At 37.6% G+C, this 14,756-nt stretch overlaps 1 protein-coding gene across 5 annotated transcripts in view; it reads right to left on the bottom strand.

The window, feature by feature from the left end:
* Window positions 1-14,756, bottom strand: part of CADM1 (cell adhesion molecule 1) — a 333,775-nt gene that overhangs the window by 150,892 nt on the left and 168,127 nt on the right. The gene's annotated exons all lie outside the window — the stretch shown is intronic.

Below are 14,756 nucleotides of genomic sequence, written 5' to 3'. Positions count from 1 at the left end.
ATAGAACCTTTTCTTCCATAGAGCTTAGCCTCATTCCATAGCCAAGAAAAAAGCTTGATAAATACTATATGATGAACAAGTGATAAAATTTATAAAAACTGCGATGAAGAATGGAAGAAACCAGGTGTCACTCAGACTGAGTGGGTTAATGTGCTTCCTGTTTCCTGTAGGTGGCGACAAACTCCTTGAAGAGGAAACAGCAAAGTTAAAAGGCTGGTGTGTGTCTAGATTGAAGCGCTAAAGAATTTGCTTGTGAGCTGGCAATTTCTCCTCCAAGGCAGCTCTTCTTCACTGGTATTGGCAAGCTCTAGATTTCAGAAGTGATTCACCTGCGCCACGTTATGAGCTGCTTTTTCTCCTTTAAGCGCCCAGCTTCACATTAACAGTACCACCAGCTTCACTGCAGAGCTCAACCGTGCCTATCACGTAAACGGAAGGTTCGTTAGAGCATCTATTAAAAGGATTTTCAAAGGCAAAATAGCATTTTAAAGCCATTAGCATCCCTTAAGTTAAGTTCTACAGAAGAAATGTTAACCAACTGCTATTTAAAACCATCAACCGGAAATGGCCATAGGTCACCAACAATCCCTTGGATTATCTCCCCAGAGGGCTCCCCGATCTTTCGGGCCTTGTACTGAGAGAGCATCAACGTGACCTCTAGGAGCACGTCCCAGACGTGCATCTCCTGGAGGCAGCCAGGGCTTGGACATCGGTCATCAATAAGGGTCCTTGTCAAAAAGAAGTGGTGGGGGGCAGCGGGGAAGCAGGGGGCTTGGTCAAACTGGAATAAAAGCAGGATGAAGAGAAGGGTGTGTCTTGGAGAGCATACACAGGCAAGCAAGAATTAGATCTTATGTCCTAGGTTTTCACTATTATTCTCAAGATACAATTTTTATAACAAATATTTTCTGTCAACCTCTTAAAATTTTTAAACAACAGCAGCCAAGACTGACTTCTACTCGGCACAATTACATAAGACCAAGCAGTGTGTTGCTCTCATTTTTGAAGCTTTGTTTTAAGCTCCCTCATTAATCTTTCAGTCTTTTCCCATCTCTGCCTGACTATAACTGCCCTGAATTTATCCAAGCCTGCAGAATGCCAGGCTCACTGGAGTCTAAATCACCAAGAGCTGAATACACATTCCACTCATGGGACTCTACACTTCCATCAGAAAGAACCAATCACAGCTTAGGAGAGGTAAACCTCTTTTTAATTGTATTCTATGATACTAACAGGCATTCATTACACATGGACCTTAAAACAAGATTTGCTCTTGGCTGCTCATAATTGTATTTCTACAGCAGTTTAAACCGTTGGCACCTGCAATTGCTAGCAGGCCTAGGCTAAGAATTTCTATTATCCCAGTTTCAAGGGTTACATTTAAAATAAAACTCAGAGGGGCAAAACATTACATACACACATATTTACACAAATTAAATACTATGCACAAGTCAATACCTTCTGCACACAAAACTACATTAAACTCAATTAGCCCTAAGCAAAACTACAGGAAGCAGGTTTTCTGTGAACCAACGGAGCTGTTCTGTATAATAAAGAATATAAAAGCAGCTAGATTATAGAGTTCTGCAGAACTGTCAATAAATGCTTTTAAAGAAATCATTATCAACACTGATTTCTAAATTAATTAACTTAAAATTAACACAAAACAATCCAACCCAAGGTATTTATATACAAATAACCTCTGGGTTCTGGATTCTAATAAAGAAGAACTTTTGAAGCATGTATGTATATGTGTGTGTTATTCAGGGCTTTTCCAGAAGGATATTCCTAACTATAAGTCACAAAACAGCCACCAGACTAAAGTACAACGTCCTTCTTGTTATGGTTTCCTACTTGATTATGACCAAAATTAAATTATACAAATATTTCACTAAATATCTTCTCAAACCTTATAAATATTAATATGAACTCAATCTCCTATGTGCCCAGCATTTAAAAATCCATTTAAAAATCTCAGAAACTAATTTAAGATTTCCATCTAGAATACAAATTAGCAAGTCCTCTTCCTAGCTCTGTTTTGCTCAGCACCCATATCTGCACATTTAGTACTGAATGTCAGTTGGTAGCACTTAAAGATGATGAATATTAAAAGCATGCTTCTGCCTGCTAACATATTAGAGCTTGGCAACCATTGAATTTGTCATAAGCTGCATTTTCAGTGAACAAACGACTGCCTTTAAAACACCAAAGCATTCGGTAAATTCCCAGATTGTGAAAAGGGTACACAGAGGGTGAAATTTTACTATTAAATATGTTATCTGAGAGGACTGTATAAAATTAAAACCTTTTTTAAAACTTACCACCTTAGGGTACCACCGGGCTATACGTTCTAAAGTACTTACTTGAAGATTGAATCTGGATAATAAATAATAATAATGCCAGCTACTATTAATCAAATATTCATTATGTGTCAGGCACTGAACTAAGCATTTTACATATAAAAACATACATACTATTTTATATACATGCTATCTTATCTACTTGCCATCTTTACATGCATACCATCTAATTTGCATAAGTGCAGGCTATCTTTACATATACGCTATCATATCAGATTCTCTACTCCATGAGATAAGCAGTGTTATTATTTCCAGAGAGGTTAGGTGACTTATTTGAGGTAATAAGCAAATGAAAGGCAGATCGATCAGGAATTTCAACCCAAGCCTCTCTCTCCAATCCCCTATACACTACCATGCAGCCAACTTTCCAGCAGATAAAACCTCCTGCAAGGCTGGCACTTGCTGGATGCGGCTCACTCTGTTGGGTCCAGGAGCCTAATACCTGTTTATTTTAAATCTGCATTAAGAATGCCTTTTCATATACAAATCTTGTTTCTGCAAGGATTCATTCATCCAGAAGACTGAACAAAAAGTACCTTTTTGATTGGAATACATAAGAGATTTTTTTTTAACTTAATTAAAATGGCTTGTTAGAATCACCTATTCAGCATTTGGAAAATCAGCTGGGTTATTCTGTCAAACCTCTACACAACACACCTACTGAGACCCAACTTCATGATTAGAAGGCAGGAGAGTATAGTGATGCAGACTGAACTCCAGAACAAGAGTTCAAAATACGGCACTATCTCCTACCAGCCTCATGTGACCAAGCCTCAATGTCCTCATTTGTAAAGAGAAGATTGTATTAGTACCTACTTCACAGATTACTGCAAGATTAAATGAAATTATGCATACAGAGTACCAGATACATTGTAAGTACTCAATAAATGTTAGCACTTGTCTGTCTTTGGGGTGTCAGATTCTATCAAAACAACTTTACTACCTTCTTTGGAATGCTATATGGTTCTTTAATTTGTCTGTCTATTAAGAACTGTCTTACACTCAGTATTTTTTTTCTGCTTGATTTTATGCCATCAGCTCTACAGCTCTACAAAGCATTCTAAATTATCCTTCTGTTTCTCTGGGTTTTGAGAGATTCAAATTCTTTTTCCAAATTATATACTAAGATCTTCTTTCTGAGTTGATTTTCCTAGCTGCTTAATCACTTCTGTTGACCTCTGATTTTTTTTTTTTTTTAACCAGATTGGCCAAGTCTCTCTGATATGAAGACACCCAGAACAACAATCCGAATTAACCTTTTGAGAGCCCAAAAATTAGGACTTATTTAAGTCTCTTCTGATTTCTGCCTTCCCCAGCATTTACTACCATGTTCATTACTGCATGCTAATCTCAACATTTCTTCCATGGTTTACATCATGACAGATGTTTTGTCCAGATTTCACAGTAAATTTAATGGGCGAGAAACAGTGCAATTATTTATAAAGTTATTATTTGTAGATGAAATTACATTTTCCAAGTGTATAGCTAGTTAAGTTATATATGTCTTCATTCCTTCAACAAGTATTTCTTTAGTGCCTACCATGCACCATGACAGGTGAATCACATACTTTTGCAAAAAGACAAGGCAATATCTTATGTGCTAAATTCCCTTGTCTGCCTACATCACAGAGTTGTTTGAAAGGAATGTTATAATTTTTATGAGTCAAATTAATTATATACTATCTAAATATAAATATATATACACATACACACTATATATATATATATATATATGATCCAATCTCTTTTGGGGGGACAAAAGAACTTTCAGTAGGCTAAAAAAGTCCCTAAGAAAGTTGTCAGTCTATCTTATGGGATGTGCTAAGAAGATGTAAATGAGAGACAAGGAAAGAAAGTAGAACAATTCTGTTTCTCTGTAGCTGGATGAGATTATGGTGTGTTATTTGATTCTGTTTTCTGTATTAATTTTTATAGGCATCCCGTTTTTTACTTCTATTAGTTATTTTTATAACTTTAATAAACTTTCAATAAATTTTAATGAACTATTAAATTTAAATAAATTTTAATAAACTTTCAACTGCTATTTAACTACTCTCAACATAATCCCAAAAGATCACTTTAGTCTCTTTTAAATGAAGGACAAATAATTTAGCACTTTTATACTTCCTTACTCTACCTGCAAGTTTTCTAGTTAGAAAAAAAATCTGAATATTTTTCGGTGTTGATTAATAGTTAGAAACTGTACCTGGAATGTAGTGTAGTATATCGGTACCCAAGATCAGGTCTTTTAGAACTGAAAAATGTCCCTCCAACAGTTATCACAGTGGATTGTTTTGCTGTGTCTTCCACAATAATCTCCATTGGTTTTAGGTTGGATTTGTATCTTTCTAGGCTTCTTTGTTGCAGTCTGGGCATTTTTTTGAAGTCTATCCTCTATCACTGTGAAACGGGAGAGTTCCCTGACCCCCCTCACAAGACATGCAACTGGGGTGTGGCTCAACTGTTGGGCTGCTGCATGCTTGAACACCTTATGGGAGGGGGAGCACACAGACGGGCAGGTGCAGGAGCCGGGGAGAGCACTTCTGGGAGCTGGTCCCACGGTAGCATCTAGGGCTGGGTGCCTGTGACTCCCAAAGCCCCAGTAGGTGTGCTACGCTGTTCTTTTAGCTCCGCTGTCCACAGACGGCTTAAGTGTTAACCAGCTCAGTGCCCTCTTGGTACCTGGGATTTTGTCCAGTGTCCAGGAAGAATGAGGTCACACAGACAAACTGAAGGATGGTAAATGCAGAGGATTTTATTGCTGGATGCAGATGGCTCTCAGCAGGATGTATAGGGAGCTGGAAAGGAGATGGAGTGGGAAGATGATCTTCCTCTGAAGTTTGACCATTCCATGGCCCATCTCCTCTCCAGCCATCCCCAGCTGAGCTCCTCTCGGTGTTCAGATGTTCCTTCTTTTCTCTCCTTCTCTGCCACGTCACTGCTGCTCTTCTGCTCCCCTGCTCTTCTGATTGTGGAGCCTAGGGTCTGGGGTTTATATGGGTATAGGATGGAGGGTACAGCAGGCCAAAAGAGAACATTTGAGTGTGAAAACAGGAAGTCCTGTTCCTATTTAGGGCCATGGGTTTCTGGGCTTGAGAGTGGGGCTTTTGCCAGGGAACCACCCTCTTTTACCCAGTATTTCCCTGCCTCCTGTCCATATCAACTGGATGAATTTTCTAAGTACAGTCAGCTTTTTATTTACAATGGAGATTTTATCTACTATAATTTTCATTTCATTTTATTCTTTTTAAAATTCTCATTTACTAGATGTAAACTCTTCGGGTATCTTACTGAGTTTACAAAGCAGAGCTTTTATAACTGTTTCATAAAGCAAAATTGTTTCAGAAAGATATTGCTACAGATCTCTACAATTTCTTTGCTTTGGAGCTGTAGAATTTTGTTTTAATTATTCATCTATAATATGTGATTTCATTTCTTTTTTACATCCTTGGGCTTTGTTTGACCTTGGCCTTTAGTGCTTACCATGCTTGAGGACTGCTTTTAAGTCCTTCCCAACGATTGAGTTACATTAATGAGTTTGACACGTGTCTTCAGTACCCAACATGTGCTAAGTACTATTCTGGGTGTTGGGGATTCAGTGAGAAGGAATATACATACTCCCACCCTCATCTCTTCCTTCCCCACCCTCATGGAGCTTAGTCTAACGGAGGAGACAAGAAAATCCCACACTAGTGACTGAATGTAGACATCTTTGCAGATGCCCTTGTGTTCAAAGTGGAGCCAAAGGATGATTGGAAGGAGGTGCAAATCCTGGTTCTTGACTTTCAAGCACCTAAAGTCACAGACCAGTCCAGAACCTGAGTGGGAGCCAGGAGTCAGTTCAATGAGAACCACCTCCACCCCATCCAGAAGCTGAGTAAGTCAAAGAAGGAGCATGTTAGCAGCTGTTATACAATCAACTAACACTCAGCAGCACTGGACATGAACAAAAGGGTAACAGGCCTGTACATGTTGAGCAGGATTCCATGACTAGTGGCTGAAAGAGGGAAGTGAGGAGGAGGAATCAGGTTGCAGGTTGGGGGACCTGGTGAAGAAATGGCAACTCCATCCGATTTCAACTACAGGAAAGAACGTAAAAATTCCTCCCAGAAACTAGAATGGGCTCAATGCCTGACACTCATTGTAGTTACTTCTGGGGATTTGGTTTTTTTAAGACAATTTCATGGGTATTTTAAAGGAAATAAGGAAGACATTGTTCATAGCACTTCCACTCACTCTGCTATATTCTTGGAAGTCAGTGGTTCAATCTCAAATGAAACTTCTCACTAACATTATGTTCAGTTATTTATGCTCTCTAAACAATGAGTGTTTTTAGACAAAGATTTCCTAGCCTTTCCAACTCAACAAAAGAGCCTCCCACACACAGAGACACACATTTCCATTCTGAAAGCCCTGCAGGCAGATCTGTGAAGCTTGCCATCATAAGACTCATTTAATTTTAAATTAAATTAAGGGCCCAAAAGGTAAGCACATTGTTCAGGTTATTCCAACTAATGTCCTAAACTTACAATTTCAATGATTCTCCATCCAACTGATGACTCCTACTATAATAAAGAATTCATGAACCATGGAAACAACTGACAAAAATAAAATAAATAAATATCACTCATGGCTTAGAAGAAAAAGCATTCACACAGTCCAGTTCCTAACTCAAATAGAGTAAATATGTGCAGAAAATTTTTATCAAGATTTTACCAAGTCTATACCTGTAAGGAAAAAAAATGGGTACAAAGGCTGATTTTCTAATAGAAATAAAGGTATGAAGGACCCAAATTTCTGACCACTATCAGGTGACACATATACAAATATTCACATAGGCAGTTAGTTGAGATGTAACTAAAATGAAATATATACCTTTTTTTTTTTTTTTTGAGTTCAACACAGCCCTAAGCTTCCCCTCCCCTGCGTGGTGAAGGATCTGATAGATTTCTTTATTCTACATACATTTATTGATCCAATTGTCCCAGTTTTTATGAAATTTACTAACAATGCCCAGGTGCCTGAATGTAAGAGCAGGGGAAAAAAAACAGGAAAAGAACCTGAGTTGGAAATTATCAAAGAATACTGTGTGAGGAAGTCTGCAGGGTAAGCACAATCATTATTGAACCATCTGATTAGCTGTGGGCTGAGTACGGAAGCAGGGATTCGAAGAGAGTTGCCAGCCTCTTCCCTCCCCTATCTTCCCACACTGGAAAACAAGGACGGAACAAAGAATGGAAGAGAAGACAGGTTGAGGAGAAACATGGATGGGGCAGGTAGAAGTTAGAAGGCTGTTTCAAAGAGGAGTCTAACAGAGTTTGAAATATTCAAAATGGAGCAGATCTATTAGGTATGGCATGTGTGTGCACAGCCAAAGTGAAATGAAGATGAAGGTCATTTTAGTTGAGGGATTTAAAGAACTAGGAGATCTGGGTATTAGTAAAGCCATCAGAAGGAATGCTGTACTTACTGAGGATTCTGCATTGAATCACTGAGGAAAAAGTTAGCTGATCTTAAAGCAACCACGGTCCCAGAAGTGTTATTAGGGAGGTGAGGTGCAGCAGGGGTGGTGAGAGGTATGTAAAGTTGGAATGGTATGGCACTTACATATGCTTGATAACGTGTCAATTTCCACATCTAAGAATGGAGATCATATCGATTATAGGGGAGTACCCTTAACCCATCCTTTGCTTGACGCCTCCACTGAGCAGAAGGTAGATTAGAGTGGTATGACTGATTTTTGTAAATTTCATAAATTTAAAGTCCTTGAGAAATAAAAATAGAAATAATCTGATAGTAAATGAAAAGGGTTAAAAAATATATTTAATCCCTACTTGTCAACCCAGGAATAGAGAGAATGGGGGGCAAAAGTGATGTTCCTTGGCCACTCCTGGATCTCCCTGCACTTCCCTAAGACCATCACTCCAGCCAAACACTAGCTGACATTTTCTCCCCAGGAACTCTTCACTTCTCACTCTATACACCCTGTGCAAGGTCCTCCTCACCTCACCAGTCCCAGACTAGAACTTCCAATTGCTTACTGGTCTTTTCTCCCTGATGTCCCATCAGTTCTTCAAAATCAAAGCTGTTTAGCAAATTCCTCCCCTCTTTTCCAATTTGACTGCAACAAACTCAGGGCCAACCATCTTTTCTTACCTGATTTTCCCAATGGTGTCCTAATTAGCCGCCTACTCCCCTAAAACATCCTCTACACTACCACCCGGGCAATCTCTCTAAAGGACGATCTGATCAGATCACTTCCTCACTTAAAACCCTCAAAGGCTCCCAGTGCCTACAGGATGAAGCACAAAACCACTTAAGCTCTGAGTCATGCTCTTCTGTTGAGAGATCGAAAGACAGAAAGAGAGAGAATGCCCAACATGCCTCCCTCAAAATCACTGGGAGGATCAAATAAAAATGTATGGAGAAGCACTTTCAAAACTATAAAGCTTATCTAGTGGTTCTTAGTCTTTATGAGATCACAGTCCCTTTGGAGAGTCTGATAAAAGCTCTGGCGTTTTCTCAAAAACACGCATCCACCTACATGTAAAATTTGGCATCCAATTTCAGAGCATCCACGATTCCTCAAAGACAATCTTGACTAACAACCTTACTTAGGTATTTTAGTATTTTCACATTGGTATATAGAATTGGAGTAGGTATCATCTTGATAGCATTTCCAGCTTTACAAACAAGCAAGCAGCTCTCCTGTGGGCAGTAACATTATTCATGAAGATGTCTAAAATATTCATCAGCAGGGTCACTGGGCACATAGTGAATATAGGCAGAAAATTAGTACAGTAGTTAGCGTATAGGCTCACAGTCATTTCATCAGAGTGCAGCTGTCCCTACACACAACTCTTAGAAAAGAACAGGTTATTTTGAAAACAATCAGCTGAATTGAGTCAAAAAACTGACCAGTGGGCCTTCATTCTAACTGAATGAAAATGAAGTGAGGTTCCTTCCTTTTCGTACAGCTCATCGATGCAAAAACACAAGCTATGCCATAGCATAAATGTTCATTATGCATGAGCCTGTTTCTTGCAGCTGCATCTCTCATGACTTGGCTAAGGCTGTATTTGTCTATATGTCCTTCTACATGTTTGTGCATATTTACACTGTGTATTTTAGTGCTCAAGAAACCAGAAGGCAAGGAACAATGTTTACTCTGCATGTTTGTACAGGACACATCACACAGAACTACAGTGATGTAGTATTTAAGGGCAGCAAATTCAAACTCTTCACCAGACTGTGGACCTAAACTCCACATCATAAAGAATTGATCACATTTCCCTTTAAAAAGAAGAATATTATCAGCCAAGTTTGTGGTACCAACCAATGACTAAACCTTAAGTCAATCACAAGTGACGATACAGTAGTCCCCCCCTTATCTGTAGTTTTACTTTCTATGGTTTCAGTTACCCTGGGCCAATGGGGGTCTAAAAATTGATGAGTACAGTGCAATAAGATATTTGGAGAGAGAGACCACATTCACATCACTTTTATTATAGCATATTGATATAATTGTTTTATTGTTGCTGTTAACCTCTTATTGTGCCTAATTTATAAGTTAAGCTGTATCATAGGTACGTATGTATAGGGAAAATAGTCTGTATAGGGTTCAATACTATCCTCAGAATCAGACATCCACTGGGGATCTTGGAATACATCCCCTGAGGATAAAGGGGGACCACTGTATGCCACCAGAATATCACCTCAAACATTTATCAGTGTTCTGAACAGTAAATACACATTCGAATCGTCTATAACATCACATACAAAGGGGCTCAGTGTAATAGGAAATATACATACTGAACATAAAAACTAAATGTGTTCTTAATAGAAGACTGGCCCCAAACCAATGTCAGCCCTTTAGAAATACGCATTTAATTAAGTGTTTTTTGCTTGCCTTCTGAAAATTAATATTTTTGGCACACATATTTTAAGACATAGCCCTTGGAAATCTGAACTTTCATCTTTCTCTTGATACATTTCCAACAAGTAGTCATTAGAAATCACTCCAAGTCCTCAAAGATGAGCTTTTCAAAAATACCTGCATTTCCCTATTTTGTCACAAGATGGCAATCTCATGCATTGGTAAACCATAAAAATTCATAGGAAAATTTAATTTTACCACGTCAGAGGTGTGGTTCTCAAAGTTCATAATGTCTGGACCACTTTAAACTCTTAAAAATAAAACTGATAATATTTTTTAAAGAACCTTATGAATCCACTTAATAAACCCATCACGTGTTAACACAAAGGACATGTTTTAGTGAAAATAACTACATTTTCTACAGCAAAAAATGTAGAAAAGAATTTTGCAAATCTAAAGTTTGGCTTCATAGAGAACAACTGGCTTCTCACATTTGCTTCTGCATTCAATCTGTTGTGATCCATTGTTTATGTTGAAGTATATGGGAAATAAAATAGCCTCATGTAGATATATAGTTGTAAAAGGAAAAGTATTGTAATAGTCTTTTCAGATAATTGTAGTTTTATTCTCCTTTGATACTATACCAAAACTCAACAAGTGGTGGTTTCTTCATGGTTAAATTGGATTGTGGAATCTGAAACCACATCAAAGAACTTCTCATACTCTGTTACATTAAAATTCATTAGTCAATCCTGCACTTTGAATGGATCTTTTAGCCACTCATGATGTTTTAAAATCATGCATTGGTCATTTGGAAAATATTAGTTCACGAGTTATGCAGCGCTCTTCCAAATGTTGACACATTTCATTATTCAGTATCAAAACAGTCACATTCATTAGTATCACCACCAATATCATAAGAAAAGTCAATGGTTCATTAGGAAGCTGTCAAGTTCACAGAGGAACATGCAAGTTTTTAAAAAATCATATTTTCACTTGAAATCTTTAATTTTTATCACTGATAACACTGTCCATTGTTTCTCTTAAAATGACAGGCTCACTGCTTTCCAGAAAATGTCTGCCAAATACGCAAGTCTGAGTAACTATAGTTTAAACTCAATCTCCCCAGTCCTCTTCCTTGAGACAAGTAATCGTATGTAGCAAAAATGCTTTATTTGTAATTCCCCTTCACACAAACTATTTTTAAAAACATGTAACTCAAGGTCAAGCTTTCATAAAATTAATAATTTTTACCGCTTCATCAGGGATATTCTTTTTTACTGTATGTGGAGGTGAAGAATACAATGACTTCCAGGACAGTTTAGTGCCACTAACTCAATTCAGGTTAAGGCTCCCACAGCTTTCCCCACCATTGCTTTTGCCCCATCAGAGCAAATGTCAACACACCCAAAAAAGGTAATTACATCTTAGTATTATGAGAATAGTTTTGATCTCATCAATCCCCCAAAAGGAACTTGGGAGCCTCCAAGGATCCATGGACTGCACTTTGAGAACCATGCCTCAGAGGTTATAAAAGACTTTCAATTTATGTCAGCATTTAAAAATAAAACCGAGTGCCACATTTGCAGAAAAAGAACAAGTGGGAACTCCCAATACAGTAAAACCTCTATTGCTAAAACACTTGGTTAATGAGTACCCTTATTTAATTTTCTGATTAACCCTTCAATTATACCTACTCTTGGTTTCTACCCTTTCTGAAAAAAATTTAATTAATCAGAACCAAAACAAGAAGTCAGGAAACACTAGATTTAAGTTCTTTCCTGATGTGTTTGTTCACAATTTAATCCTTTTAAAAGGATTACTAGATTTCAAAGCCAGAATTAGAAGCACAGTCATTTCACAGTAGTAAGGTTAAAAATAAGTATGAGTGTTTTTCCAACTTTTTCTTAAAGAAGTGGAACATTAGTTAACATTTTACATGGCATCTCAATATGAAAAAAAAAATTAAATTGAACTTATTCTGTCTGGTTGAAACATACTCTGTTGCTGTTATTATTAGTAACCATTAAGTAAGTACTCACTATATGTTTGAATTTGTAAGAGCATTACATAAATTACCCATTTAATTCAATCCTTACACATTTCAAAGGTGCCATCCTCAAATTAAGCTTATCACCATTTTACAGATGAGGAAACTGAGGTACAGAGAATTAATTAATGTTTCCACTAATACAACTAGTAAGCAGCTAAACTGAGTTTAAAACCAAGTCTGTCTAAGCTTGGCTGAGTCCAAAGACGAAATTCTTAATTCCTGGCTCTTTCAGGGTTTTTCAGGGCCAGCAGCTCTGATATGCTTCCGCAACTAGGTCCTTGATGTTCTCCAGTTCATTAGCTTCCGACTGAGATTTAGCTGGTATTATCAGTGCTTAAGACATGTGTTAATTTGACAGGTTGTAGACATTAGGTGTTGCAGTTAACAGAATTTCTTTCTTTCCACATAATTGTCTATCTTCCAAACTTACCAACCTGCTATCCTTTCAGTTCTCAACAGCACCTCTCTTTTCCAGTGAAACCACCAGCTTGCTCATAGTTTCTCTGAATGCACCACAGACATTCTTCCTCCACCACCATTTGACCTGCACCCCACCTTTCTGTGTATTGAGATCCTGCCTTCTATTTTTCTATTTCTGCCCCAAGACTTAGGGCAGGCAGTCTGTTTCCTTACTCTAACCTCCCTAAGGCTCTTTACCAATGTTTTTTCTTAATGCTGTTTAACGTTTGATATGCATTTGTTATGTCTTCCCAACTAAGTTATATATTTCTTTTTTCTTTTTTGCCCTCTTGTATTCCCCATGACTTCTATCACAATACTATAAATAAACTACAGGGCCACAGACGTGGTTAAATTAATACACCATGGAGTAGTGATAATAATGCTGTTGTGATAATGGTTTATTAAAAATCCATTTCTCAGGAAACTTTTAATAGATAAAAATGTTATGAGAGGGTCATACTGATACGTCTAGTAATAAATCACCTTAGGGATGACCAGAGAAAAACAACTACCATTACTGAACTGAGGTTGAATTTTGAGTCCGGCTTTTAAGAGATTGGTTGGAAATAACCTAAGCACAAAGCTGGTGGCATACTGGTTGGCCCTAAGTGGGTATCTCGGGTTGTAAAATACTGGTCAAGAAGACTGGCTCTTCTCAGATGAAGCGAGTAGATGAATTGAGAGAAAGTTCACACTTCTACAAATGTTAACAGGAGGAAAAGGAGAAAGAGGAGGAGGAGGAGAACATCATTACCACCATCATAACAGCTAACACATGTACAGTTTTACTATATGCTAGAAACCATTCTAAGTACTTCACATGTTAACTCATTTAATATTCACAAAAACCCTAAGAGGTAGAAACCATTGTTAAATGTCTTTTATAGATGAGAAAATTAAGTCGCAAAAAATTCAAATAATTTGCCTAAGGTTACTTACACAGCTAGTAAGTAATAGAGCCGGGATGCAATAAACTCATTTAAACTGTTTAAATATTTGCCTAATACTAAATTACCCAGTGTTCATGTCTCAAATTTTAGAGAAACTACCATTTGGAGAAAGATTAAAAGAACTAATATCTAAGGTACACACCAGTGTACTCTATTTAACCTTGAATTTACTGTCTTTTAAAAATAGATTATAAATCGTTGAACCCAACATGTTTTCAAGTATCATAATCACTTAAGCCTTTGGAAAGCCCCCACTGACCAACGGCAGATGCTCACATGTAGAAGCCACACTGTGTCTCCGCCTGCATAACTGGTTATAGCATCCCTACTCTGGTGTGTGCTATGGCTCAACACTCCTTCAGTATTGGGCAATTACATCTCACACTGCTTTGTCTCCAAATATTCAGATTTCTTAATCCTTCCTGGCATAAAAGTGACAAGAAGAGGGGAGGAGACTGCAAGTGCTACATGCTTTGTAAGATCCTGTACTTTCTATTTTAAAGAGGTCTGTTCCACCCTCTTTTAAATAACCATCTAAATATGTTGCAACTTTAAAAATCAAACAAATGTAATCATATCTTCATGGAGCTTTTCTCATACCTGCTTCATAGAGGCCACTCCTACCTTCTGCCTCTTCACTAATTTTACTTAATGCAGAGTTTAGTTTTCATTTTTAACATGTATCCAATTATTTCATAATGTATAGTCATACAAGCAGCTATCTAATATCAAAGTATAGAAAATGAAGAAAAGAACATTAGATCCAAAGTTTAATTACAACTTGGGCAACTTTCAGCAAGTCTCTTCATCACCAGTTAAGAGAACGAATTTCCTTTTAATATATAGCACAGAATAAGTAAATCAAAGCTTTGACCAGAGTGCTCGGACACAAACCCTCTTCAATTCACTACCTCTCATGCCCAACTGAGATTCATAGTGTTTTAGTTTAAAAGAGGTAGAAAAAAAAAGTATTGATCCCTCCAGGTATTCTAAGTTATTCTTTGTTTCCAATAAGATCACTAAAGTACCTCGGATCAGATTTCAAATCAGTCTAC

Source organism: Nomascus leucogenys, chromosome 15 (genome assembly GCF_006542625.1).
Source record: "Nomascus leucogenys isolate Asia chromosome 15, Asia_NLE_v1, whole genome shotgun sequence".
Lineage (NCBI taxonomy): Eukaryota > Metazoa > Chordata > Mammalia > Primates > Hylobatidae > Nomascus > Nomascus leucogenys.
The sequence above is the reverse complement of the archived record's forward strand: the minus strand, read 5'-3'. Positions and strand labels throughout refer to the sequence as shown.